Genomic DNA, 12655 nt, shown 5'->3' with positions numbered 1-12655 from the left:
AGTCTAGCATTTCCATAGAAACAGGCTTTCACAATGTAGAAAAGTGTGCTTCTTTGTAGAAATATCAGCTTAATTAAAAAGCAAGTGTGCTTTTCTTACCAGCAACTTTCCACAAACTGTCCTTGTCCTTACAATTATTGTACTTCCTAAACCAACATCTGCTGCATGAGAGTTGAAATGTAGTCATCATTATTATCCAAGTGACTCACCTATAAAATTAAAAATTACAAGCCTACTGATTTTTTGGTGTTAAATGTGTATTCTTCCAACACGGATATTTTAAAGTGATTTGTTTAGTTTTACTTTTTACCTCCATTTCTTCACATGCTCCCAGTTTATTTCATTCTTTCCTTCATTCTCTCCTCCTTTTCTTCCTTCCCTTCTTTTTCCTTTCTTTTTTATTGTTTTCTTTCTATTTTAATATCCATTGTCCTGGCTTCCTTCTTCAAACCCTTGAATTTTTTTCTTTTCTTTATTTCTCTTTTAAAGTAAAATAGTTTTATTTAAAAAAATACCTGGAGAAGAGAAAGAGTGTTCAGGAGAGAATATTGGCTTTTCCAGAGTGGAAAATGCCTCTTACCGTTGTTTTTTCCACATACACATGAGGAATGTCCAGAATTACATTTTACAATCATAGGGTAATCAGAGTGTCCTTTAAAATGCTTTTCACCCACTATTACTTTTTGTTCGTTTGGGGGCCATGTCTAGTCATGGTCATGATTTAACTTCTGGCTCTGCACTCAGGAATCACACCTGTCAGGCATAGGGAACCATGTGTGGTGCCTTTCAAAGTTCAAACCCTGGTTAGCCACATGCAAGGCAAGTGCCGTACCTATTGTACTATTGCTCCTTTCCAATTGCTCTGTTATTTCTCCAACAGAAACTTTTAGCTTCTTTTTAACTTAAAAATTATGTGTGATTTTGAGTCATGAATGTATTTCAAGAAATGTTATTTTTAAAAACAGGATCATATTAAATTTTTATGAAGTTAGAGAAGATTTACCATTATAAGGGTAAATTGCTTTATCAAATAACAGCTGTTTCAAGTCTTCTGTTCTCAGAGTATATTACATTTTTTGATACTTTTGTTAAGTTTATTGCTGTGTTAGAACCAAAGTGCATCCATTTTAGTTGGTTAGGAGCATTTTCTATGCTTATGTAACTGAGAGTTGAGCTGAGCATGAACCTAAGACCATATCACATCCTGGAAACAGAAACAAAACAAACAGAGAAACAATGGCTTGTGGTGCTTGCAGGTGGTACCAGCCAATCAGTGTAGGGAAGGAAAGAACCTGGTGCTCAGTCAAGGATGAGGTTTGGGGCTGCTTAAACCCTTCCCAGCTGTCAGGGGAGGTCGTGCTCCCGACCAATTTCTGTGGGGGCAGCCCTGAGGGGTCAGTCTGTAATAACTCTAATAAAATCTTCAAACTCTTCATGGATGTCTTGTGTTCGAATTGCAGACCTTAACAACTATTTAGTACGATTTCTTCTAGAAATTTTTTTCTAATTTATAAAGATACATTTATTATTATTTTTTATTATATTTTAATTTTATCACTGTGAAAAAAGTTACAAAGCTTTCAAGTTCAAGTCCCAGTCACTCAATAATCAGATCCTCATCCCTTCACCAGTGCACATGTTCCACCACCAAGAACCCCAGTATACCCCCCTCCCAACCCATCACCTGTGTGGCTAATGACCTTCACTTTGTTCTCTCTATGATTTGAATACATTCAATATTTCAACAGAAAGATATTATTATTTAGAATTTTCCCTGAACAATCAAACATGCTTAAAAGGTATCATTTGATAATTTGTTTTCCATTGCTGAGAATGAAGAATATATGATCTCGCGCAGCCGCTGTGGCTGCGCAGTTTTGGATTTCTGATATTTTAGCTCAGTTCAGAGTTTCGTGTGCGGCTGCTCCAGATCTCGTCTGGGCAGCGAGCGTGCAGGTAACATCCTCATCCCAAGATCTCCTACGCGCCACTTCACTGCAATCTCATACCTCTGGGTAGTGGGTTCTAGAAGATGGCAGTCGCCACATGGGTGCTGCACCGGTGCTGCTTCCACCCTCTTCGAAAGGAAAGGTCAAGAGAGAAAAACCTTTCCCCTCCCGGGGCGGCATGGGCTTGTAGCTAAGTTCACAGTCTAGATGCATTTCTTTAAGAAGCTGCTGGGTGCCAAAAGTGGTTAGTAGCCCTCTAGAATCATAGTCTTTAAGGAGCAGAGGAGCCATTTCTTGTGCGGCTGCTCTGGATCTCATCTGGGCCTCTTCTAGAAATTTTTATTATTTTTCCAAGATGAATCTTAGCCAACTCTGTGTATATAGGTTGTTGCTATTCACAATCTCTCCTTGATTATAATACTATTTGTTCATTACTTTGAGTTGTCTCTAATATGACATCCAGGCATATCACTTACAGGTATGGTTGGTTAAAATCCCATATTCAAAGTTAAGAGGTCTTGTTAATTTTTTCCTGCTTTCTAATTGTATTTGTTAAAATACTGTCAAATACTAATTTTAGTGGATTTCTTTTCTAGTTTTTGATTTGGAAAGAATCTCATGTTCTCTCAGAATGCATCATCCTGTTATTTTGTTATTTTATTAGTTGGTTTGGAGGCTAAAATGAAAAAATTTCCACTTTCAAAGGACAAATGTACCTATTTCTCATGTATTCATTGTTCTACTAAAGAAAATTATTTGTTTACAAAGTAGTCTTTTTGAATCTACTGTCATGATTATGATTTTGCCAAAATATTTTAATACTTTGATCTTTGACAAAAGTTTCTCTAATATTAAGACAACTTTGCACTATGAGAATAAAGATAATAATGTATATTTGGATTATATTTTACCTAGAAATTTTAAAATCAGTGTTCATTTCTGAAATCTATAACTAGTTTTCCTTTTGGTACAACTTATTAAATTTGTGTTCCTATGTTGTTCTTATTTCATAGGGTTTTGAGGTTTTATTTTTAGTTTTATGCTTTTAAATAGTTGTCAGCTCCTTTTGGCATTAGAATAAACTTTTCTGTGGAAAATAAGAAATCTTATGTAAGAAGCTTTTAGTGACAGATACTTGGCAATTTTTTAATGTATTTTGGAAAATAGATTTTAATATTTTAATGAAAAATGTTTTTTTTTGTTCTCTTCAAATTTGGTTTTGGTAAATTGCAGTTTTAAATTTTTCAACATTGAGATAATTAAGATTATTTTTACAACTCTCTGAATTATATTTTTTTCTTGACTTAAATCACTTAACTCTTGGTTAACATTTCTGTTTTTCAATAATTATATTTTACTCTCTTTTTCCCACTGCCATTTGGTTAGCAGCATTCTGTTCTTTTATTTTGCTACTTCGCTTCTTTCCTTACATTCTCCTCCAGATTTTTTGTTCTCCATCTCTGATCATTCTTTATCAGATTTCTCTATTTCTGTGTATCTTTATAAATGGTATCAATGACTATTTTAAAGTTTAAGTTTAGATCAGTTTTTTAGCATACCCTCTCTTAGGATCTCATCCCTCAAATGGTTTTACTGTTTACACTATGTTGACTCCCTAATATATGGTAGTCAATAAAATACCATTTCTTGGTTCTAAAAAATCTTGTTTTTTTTTCTTTTGCTTTTTGGGTCACACCCAGCGATGCTCAGGGGTTACTCCTGGCTTTGCACTCAGGAATTACTCCTGGCGGTGCTTGGGGGACCATATGGGATGCCGGGGATCGAACCCGGGTCAGCCGCATGCAAGGCAAACGCCCTACCCGCTGTGCTATCGCTCCGGCCCCTAAAAAATCTTGTTTTTGTTGTTGTTGTTTTCATAGACTAACACCACCAAATGTACTAAAACCTAAAACTACATTCTCTTATTCACAGTGAATGGTACTTAGCTCTAACTTGTTTCTTGGTTTACTCCTACTCTCTCCACCTCTAAATCACAGAATTCTTTCAATCCCTTCCTTAAGTATCACTTTACAGATTGTTCTCACCTTCCTGTCCTGATATATCAACAGCCATCATCTCATCAACGATAGCAATCAGCCCAGACCAGGTCTGCTCTCTCCACCCTTTTACTACACTGTTCTTGCTATTAAAGCCAGAGGGATTGCCTCAAAACATCTCAATGCTGCTTCATTTCATTCTGTATCCTGTCATTATTAGTCAAAACATCTTTTTTTCTTCAATTCTTTGTATGACTCATGAGGTTGTAGGTAACATGGCTCCTGAACACAATCTTTTTTTTTTCCATTTTCTTTTATTTTTTTTAAATGTTTACTCCTTTGATATTTTAAGCTTTTTTTCTTTTACTTTTTTTTTGTTAATAATCACCATGAGGTCCAGTTACAAACTTATGAATTTTCATGTTTACAATGGTTTACATCCCTCCACCAGTGCCCATTCTCCACCACCAATGTTTCCAGCATCTCTCCCACCACCCCCACCCCAACCTCCACTACCCTGACCTGCCTCTGCAGCAGGGCATTCCCTTTTGTTCTCTCTCCTGTTGGGTGTTGTAGTTTGCAACATTGAGTGGCCATCATGTATTGAGTGGCCATCATGTTCGGTCTATAGTCTACTTTTGGTATGCAGCTTTCAACCCGAGTGGGTCCTCCCAACATTCTCTACTAGGTGTTCGATTCTCTGTCTCTGCTGCCTTTTCCCCCAGTATGTGAGACCAGTTTCCAAGCTGTGGGGCAGACCTTTTTGTTCTTATCTCTACTAATCCTGGGTGATACTGTCCCATTCTGCTCCTTTATATTTCACATATAAGTGTGATCTTTCTATGTCTGTTTCTTTCTTTCTGACTCATTTCACTCAACATGATACTTTCCATGTTGATCCACTTATATGCAAATTTCATGACTTCATCTTTTCTAACAGCTACCTGCACACAATCTTAACTTGAGCTACTCTATCCTTTATTTTCTCCTCTGGGGCCAATCCACTAGTCTACTTTCTTCAAGTGCTCCATATCCGTCATATCATTTGATGACTCTTGCATTACTTGTAGTGTCATAAATCTATGCTTCCTCTTTTCCTTCTTCTTCCTTTCTGTTTTGTTAGTTTGTTTTCTACCAACACCCAGCGGTACTGAGGACTTACACCTGGCTGTGAGTTTAGGTAGCACTCTTTGTGGGGTTGCTTACCAGGCATTGAACTCAGGTCAGCAGGCTCTGCCCATTGTTTATCTCTCCAGTCCTCTTGCATTCATCACTATTTCTTTGTCCTCCTCTTGTGTTTATCTTCACAGTTTATTTTCCATCAGCTTTCTGTTGTTAATCTTTTCTAGATCATTCTGTAAATCTCCTTGGTTCATAAACTAATGTAGTTTATGGTGAATAAATTGGATAATTCATTATTTAGTGATTATTTTCCAGGTAAACTATAGATTTTATGGATCTCCCTCTGGTTCACTACTTAATCCTCAGTACTACTAAAAATGAATGCCCACTCAATAGCTCAAAACACTAAAAATATAATCAAGAAGAACATAATAAAACATTGAAATAAAATAAAATTCTAGCATATTATAATGCATTAAATAGGATGGGTGATTCAAAATACAATTGTAAATTTAACATTTTGTCTTGGTAAAGAAACTCTATTCATAAGTATAAACAAAATATTTTTAATTAAATTAGACCTAATACAAAAATGAACTCTATATACTGCATAAGAAAATATCTGTTCAAAACTATTAGAAAAGAATAATAATAGAAGTTATATAATTTATAATTATATAGCATAAAAGCATGTAACAATATTTATTATAAAATTATAAATACCTTTTCACATAAACATGATCTAAATGCAATCTATAAAATATGGCAATAGTAGAAATAACACATAATTATAAAAACTAAACAGAAAACATTATTTATAAGAAGCAAAGGTGTATTAAAATATACATACAGAAAAGCAAATATACATTAATACATGCAATGGAAAATGCTTTATTGTATTGATATATTTTGTCTCAATTACTATTTAAAGTTCTATATATCACTAAGGAAACTATATTTTCCTCAGTTAAAGAAACAAAAGTAATTAGTTTCAAAAGGATGTCACAAAATACTAAATATAAAATTATGACCATTTTGACTTTTAATAACCACAGCAATGAGAATTCAAAGGGCAATTATTATTACGATGACAACTATGAAAGAAAAAGGTAGTATAAGGTAGCATTAGAATTAGTTACTATAGGGAAAGGTGGTCATGCTTGCACCATGGTAGCTGGATTATAAATTGAATAACCTTTGCAGAATGCAATTTGGCACTATGAATCAGAAGTCTTCAGAATGACCATACCCTTTATGCAGCCATTTCTCTTTTAGAAATATAACCTAAGGAAGGATTCAGCTAAATGTCAATGGATATGTTTGACTTGTTGCCATTTAGTAACCAACCTGCAGACATAGAGGAGTTGATGACATGACAAGTCAGATTAGCCACTTCCAAATATTTGTAGTCATAATTTTTTCCCTTTGCCTTTTATTTGTCCATTTTTATTCACCACGATATTTTCAGATATTTTCTAAGTTCTTAGAGGCTGCTGAAATGCTTTCAGAGACAAAGTTAATATCTAAGCATTAACACACACATACACACACCCCATTAATATTTGCAGTTTGTCTTTTAGCAGATGACCCTCTATGGAAATCATGAAATGATTTCTAATAAAATCAGTCAGTATTACAATTGGAATTTCATGAGCAGAAACTGATCATACATTTGTCAAGGAGTTTTTGCCTTACTTTGAAATAAAATAAATTGTCCTTTTTCCTCCTTAGGCCCATAGTATACTTAATTTTCTTTTGTATGTTCTCTCATGGAATATATAGAATTGCTACGTTTTTCTGAAACTGCATCTTTGTTGGTGGTTTGAGACAGAGCTGGCCAAGGTTACTATGTATAGAGTCCTCTAGATTAGCCTAATCAACCTATCTTAGAAACCATTCCCACACAGGTACTTTAGTTGCAAAGTCAAATATATTGTAACTTGCAGTTAGCTTGTACCTTCATTTTTCTCATCACATCATTATATCCCAAGCTTTAATTGTCAGTTAAAGTACCAAATTATATCCCTCCTCACTGTTACCAGCCACAACTAACCCAGCAAGTTATATCTTTAATAAAATTTTTTCTCAAAAAATTTATATTTTTAAAAATGCATGTTAAGCAACAGGGTTACAATACTACTAACGATTTTTAGTTTTGATGTACAGTGTTACTGGAGGCTCACTAAAGTGCCTACACCCCATTTACCACTGAAATTATCTCTTTGTTACTTTTGATTATTTCTTAAAGTGAGTATTAAATTCATTTATTTTTAGTATTGTTTAAGGATAGATGTTTCCTGACCTAGCTTGGGCTACGGCCTGCAGTTTTGTGTGTAATATTTCCTGTTTCATTACTTTAAAGAAAATTGGAACTTTCAATTTAGATTTTCTCTTTGATTTAAAGGTTTCCCGGATATATTTCTTATCCAAGTAGTTAGAACTATTGTTTATTTATACTCTGGATATGATCAGAGAATGCAGTCTGTAAATTTCCTATTTTAAATTTGTATTTCAATAGTTTATTGTAAATTATTATTATTATTATATGAGTCTCTTGCTGGCACACCTGGCTGTCTTCCCCGGGGGGCTTCTCGGAGGGGATGGGCTCCAGCTTCCCTCCCCACCCCGAACAGAGCAGAGCTCTTGGCGGCCGAAGATCTCCAGAGCCTAGCCACAGCCATGCTCAAGTTCCCTCTCCATACATTCGGACGCGCCTCACGCATGAAGGAACCGGCAGAGGAACCCAGGTGTGTAGGACCTGGGGCTGAGACCCCCGAGGCTGGGCCTCTTCTGCCCAGATTTCCCATCTCCCAGTAGCTAGGTGGTCACACCCAGGGAGTGCCCTGGCGCCATGTAATCCTGTCAACGGCCAGTATCCAGAGACTTAAAAGCAAGCTCCTGGAAGTGCGCTGCTGCTTTGCGGCCGCGCTATATCTTATAACTTACTTCTCCCTCTGGGAGAACCTGGCAAAGTACTTGGAGTTTTCTGCCCACATGGCAGAGCCTGGCAAGGTCCCCATGGTGTATTAATATGCCAAATCCAGTAACAAGTTGGGTCTCATTGCTCTGACCCTGAAAGAGCCTCCAGCATGGCATCTTTGGAAGGACGAGTAGAGAGAGGCTTCTAAAATCTTAGGGCTTGGATGAATGGAGATGTTACTGAGACCGCTCGAGAAATTTGACAATCAATAGGATGATGATGATGATGATGATGATGATGATGATGATGATGATGATGATGATGATGATGATGATGATTTCCGTTTTGTGTTTTGGTAACACTGTGGTATTTAGGGCCACTCCCATCTCAGTGCTTTGGGGGCCACTCCCAGAGATGGATGCCAAGCAGTGTTGGGGAGATAAATCAGCCTGTTGATCTATCTCTCTCACACCCTCAAATACACCATTAATGTTTATGGGTATTCCATAAAAGGTTACAAAAATACTGTATATTTCTCCAATATCCATGCCTCCAAAAGAGGTAACTGAATAAGGATCCTCTGGGGTTAGGGAGACCAACCTGGCCTGAGGACTGTGGTCTGGAATATACAGTGAGATGTCCTCAGGAAGAACCAAACTTTAGGCTTGATATATCTGTTACAGTGCTCAGACAAAATGACATTGCTAGAAATATTAGAAGTAAATTTATTACACCTATTTAAGTGGCGGAGTCTCCTTCCCCTGCACCTGGTTGTCTTCACTGGAGACCATCAGTGGTGGGTGGGTTGAGTTTCCCTCCCCGACTTGATCAGAGCTCCGGCAGACAAAGACCTTTGAAACCGAGCCACAGTCATGCTCAAGGCCATTCTCCACATGCCGGACAAGGTTCATGCATAAAGGTACCAGCAGAGGAACCCAGGTGTGTGGAACCCGGGGCTGAGATCTCCAAGCCTGTTTGGATCGGGACTAGGCCTCTTCCACCCAGATCCCCCATTTTCCAGTAGCTAAGCAGTCATACCCACAAACTGCCCTGGCGCCTTGTAATGCCATTGATGGCCAAGATCCAGAGACTATGACATCTTATTGTCTAGTTCTTCAGACAAGCTACTGAGAGCATCCTGCATGCACAGCAGAGTCTGGCAAGCTCCCTATGGTGTATTTGATATGCCAGAAACTAACAATGATGGGTCTCATTCCCCTGACACTGAAAGAGCCTACAATGCAGCACTGTTGGGAAAGACGAGTAACGAGAGGCTGCTAAAATCTCAGGGCTAGGACAAATGGAGCCATTACTGGCACCTGCTCGAGCAAATTGACGATCAATGGGATGACAGTGATACAGTGATTACAGTTTAGGGTATTATGCTTACACTACTGTTGACAGTTATAATTCTTTGTGTATATATTAATATACATCATTATATATCACTTTCTTACCACCAATGTGCCCAATTTCTTTGTGTTTCTCTTAGTACACCTCATCACCAGTGGAGATCCTAAGCACCATTTGTAGCTCTGGTGGCCCCAGATTGCTGAGCTTGAGCATTACCATATCACTGGATCAGAACACTGAACTGTGCAGCTCCTTTTGAGTTCAGACAGGAGTAACATCTTGTTCCTCCCATTCCTTAACATAAACTAGCCAGTCACCCTGTGTGATTTGTGACTTTGTGGATTACTTGAACAAAATTGTCTAACATCTAAGCTCAATTTGAAGTTTGACAAATGGATTTTGAAACCCACTCATTTCTATACAGATAAGATTAAATGGTAACCTATGTATACAAGCTAAATAGTTATTTACATGTACATATATAATTAATTAAATGACAGAGAACAACTAAGAGACCTTTAAAGATGTGTCACTTTATCTGGATCTTGAGTTGTGAAAATTTCATTATTAGTGCTGGGAAAGGCAGCAGACATAACTTTAGTAGTAGAATAGACACATGAAACAAATATATATAGCATGAAACCTGTATGCCTTAAAAGCTATCTGGAGAGTGAGGGAAATAAATTTTTTAAGTATAGTTTGTGTTCTTGATAAAGATTAAAATCTTGAAAATTTGGGACCTGAGCAATAATATAGCTGATAGGGCATTTGCATTGCATGCAGCCAACCTGGGTTTGATCCTCAGCATCCTATCTGGTTCTCTGAGCATTTCCAGATGTGTTTCCTGAGTGCAGAACCAGGAGTAACCCCTGAGCATCACCAGATGTGGCCCCCAGACTGATAACTAAATAAATAAAATCTCCAAATTAATGTCATTTACTGAACAAACAGGTATAATGAATGTATAAAAGATATGGATCAGCAGAAATACGGGACAAGCAAAATTAATGATTTTTTAAATTTAAAAAAGATGCCTGAGATATGTCAAAATTTTTATATAACTGAAAAATTTTTAATTTTTAAAGTGCTTTTAAAGTATTTCAAGGCCAGAAAGATAGCACAGGAAGGAATCTTGAGAAGTATTTCTCTTTTTAAATAAGAGAAAAGTATGTCTTGCTAAAATTAATATTTAAGGGACTGGAGAGATAGTATAGAGGTTAAGGTGCTTGTGTGGCACATGGCTGATGCTAGTTTGAACCTTGGCATCCAAAATGGTCCCTGGAGCACTGCCAGGAGTGATCTCTGAGCACAAGGTCAGAAGGAAGCTCAGAGTACTGCTGGCTTTGGCTCCACCCCCCGCCAATGAAAAATGGAAAGGGAAAAAAACTACAGTACCTCAGTAAAACAAAAAGTTAAAAATAGATCTACATAGCATTCCCTCCCACTGCCCCACAAGCTCTGCCTTAGTTACATGCTGATTGGAGTTCCAGGCAGCCAGGGAAAGTACTGAGCCAGGTACTGAAAGTCTCTCAGCAGGAGCACTTAACTGATTAGTCAGGCAGTTTCCCTTCAGTTCCTCTCTGGGAAAATCCTTTCCTACTTGTATTTCCTTAAATAGTTGGAAGAGAAGTTTTCCCTAGTGCAGAGCTTAAAGCAGCTTTTACTACTGAGAGAGAGAGTGCTGTAGTGTCTAAGTCGAGGGGCGGGGACACATAATAGGGAGTGTTGTCACTGTGGGAAATGTTAGCTCTTTGTTTGCCTTATTTTTTTTTCTGACAGAAATGATGAAACATTTTGTGAGTGTCCAATGTCTCTATCTAAATATACTAATCTATCTAAATCTAAATCACTTTAGGAGCGCGCTACAATAATGATCCCATTTTGCTTTAAGGGGAGGGTATAGAGATTTGGGAAGAATGACCCAGAATGTCCACATCACTTTCTAGACTATTTAAATACTTCCATACTGATTTCTGAAAATCACCCAAAGCAGTAAAGGAAACAGTGGTATTCGGTGAGGGTTTTCAAGATATTATATGCTCTGATTGGCATCTGAGTCAAGTTCTCAAATTTTTTATTTATCTTACCTGCTTGGGGTCCAGCTAGGAACTAAAGAGTAGGAAAGCATGGAGTTATTTTTCAGTAATAATTGGCCATATCAGGTGGTGCTCAGAACCACCAGGATAATATGCAAGGAAAGAAATTACTTTCATATTCCACAGCCTGCTCAGATCGGGACTGGGCCTCTTCCACCCACATCCCCAGTTTTCCAGTAGCTTGGCAATCACACCCACAAACTGCCCCCAGCGCCATGTAATCTCATCAATGGCCAAGATCTAGAGACTATAAAACAAAGCTCCTGGAAGAAAGCGATGCAGAATCTCACAGGGCAGAGCCTGGCAAGTTACCCATAGCATATTCGATATGCAAAAAAACAAACAAACAAAAAACAAAACAAAACAGTAACAGTAACGGGTCTCATTCCCCTGATCCTGAATGCGACAGGGACAAATGGAGATGTTACTGAAGCTCACTCAAACAAATTGATAAGCAACAGGTTGACAGTGATACAGTGATATTCCAATGCTGCACAGGCCTGCTACACACACATACACATACGTACTCACACACACAGGGGCACATTTACACAAATAATGACCATAAGGATAAAATTTAGTAGAACTTGTGATATATGATATTATTGAGGTAAATCTTTGTAATCATTAACTATCATTGCGATGAATAGGGACTATATTGTGTAGAAGAATGTTGAGACAGAATGTAGCCTTTGTTGATCCACAAATAGCTAGGAGCTCAAGGATCATCACAGATGCTTTCCCTGAAACAAAATGGCCAGACTAATAATGGGTTGACTCAGGAAGGTCATGATCTTGAGTAAGTTTTACTATGTGAAGCTGTGCCCCCAAATTGCTGTCAGTTAAAGGGTTTTTGTGGTGACTGTTTCTTTGAAGGAACATATAAGTGACATATCTTCCTGACCATTATTCAGTTAAAAATAATGACTATAATGTAATGTAATGAAAAACTAAATATATTATTCATTTTATATGATAATAATTGTGATTCACATCCTTAATTTAAGTTTTGATAATCCTAAAGTTTATTATCCATGGTCAGATTACGAGGAGTTTTGGAGGCAGATAAAGAGATTTTCTAAGGTTAGGCTAGTTATAATAGCTTTTGGATTGGTCCCTTATCTCTGGTCAGCAGAATTCTTCAGGGAGAACTCCAAGGTATGGAGTCTGCTGTCAAAAATCAGCTGAAGATTTCTTGTTTTTCCATAGTTTCAAAGA

Source organism: Sorex araneus, chromosome 6 (assembly GCF_027595985.1).
Source record: "Sorex araneus isolate mSorAra2 chromosome 6, mSorAra2.pri, whole genome shotgun sequence".
Classification (NCBI taxonomy): domain Eukaryota; kingdom Metazoa; phylum Chordata; class Mammalia; order Eulipotyphla; family Soricidae; genus Sorex; species Sorex araneus.
The sequence above is the reverse complement of the archived record's forward strand: the minus strand, read 5'-3'. Positions refer to the sequence as shown.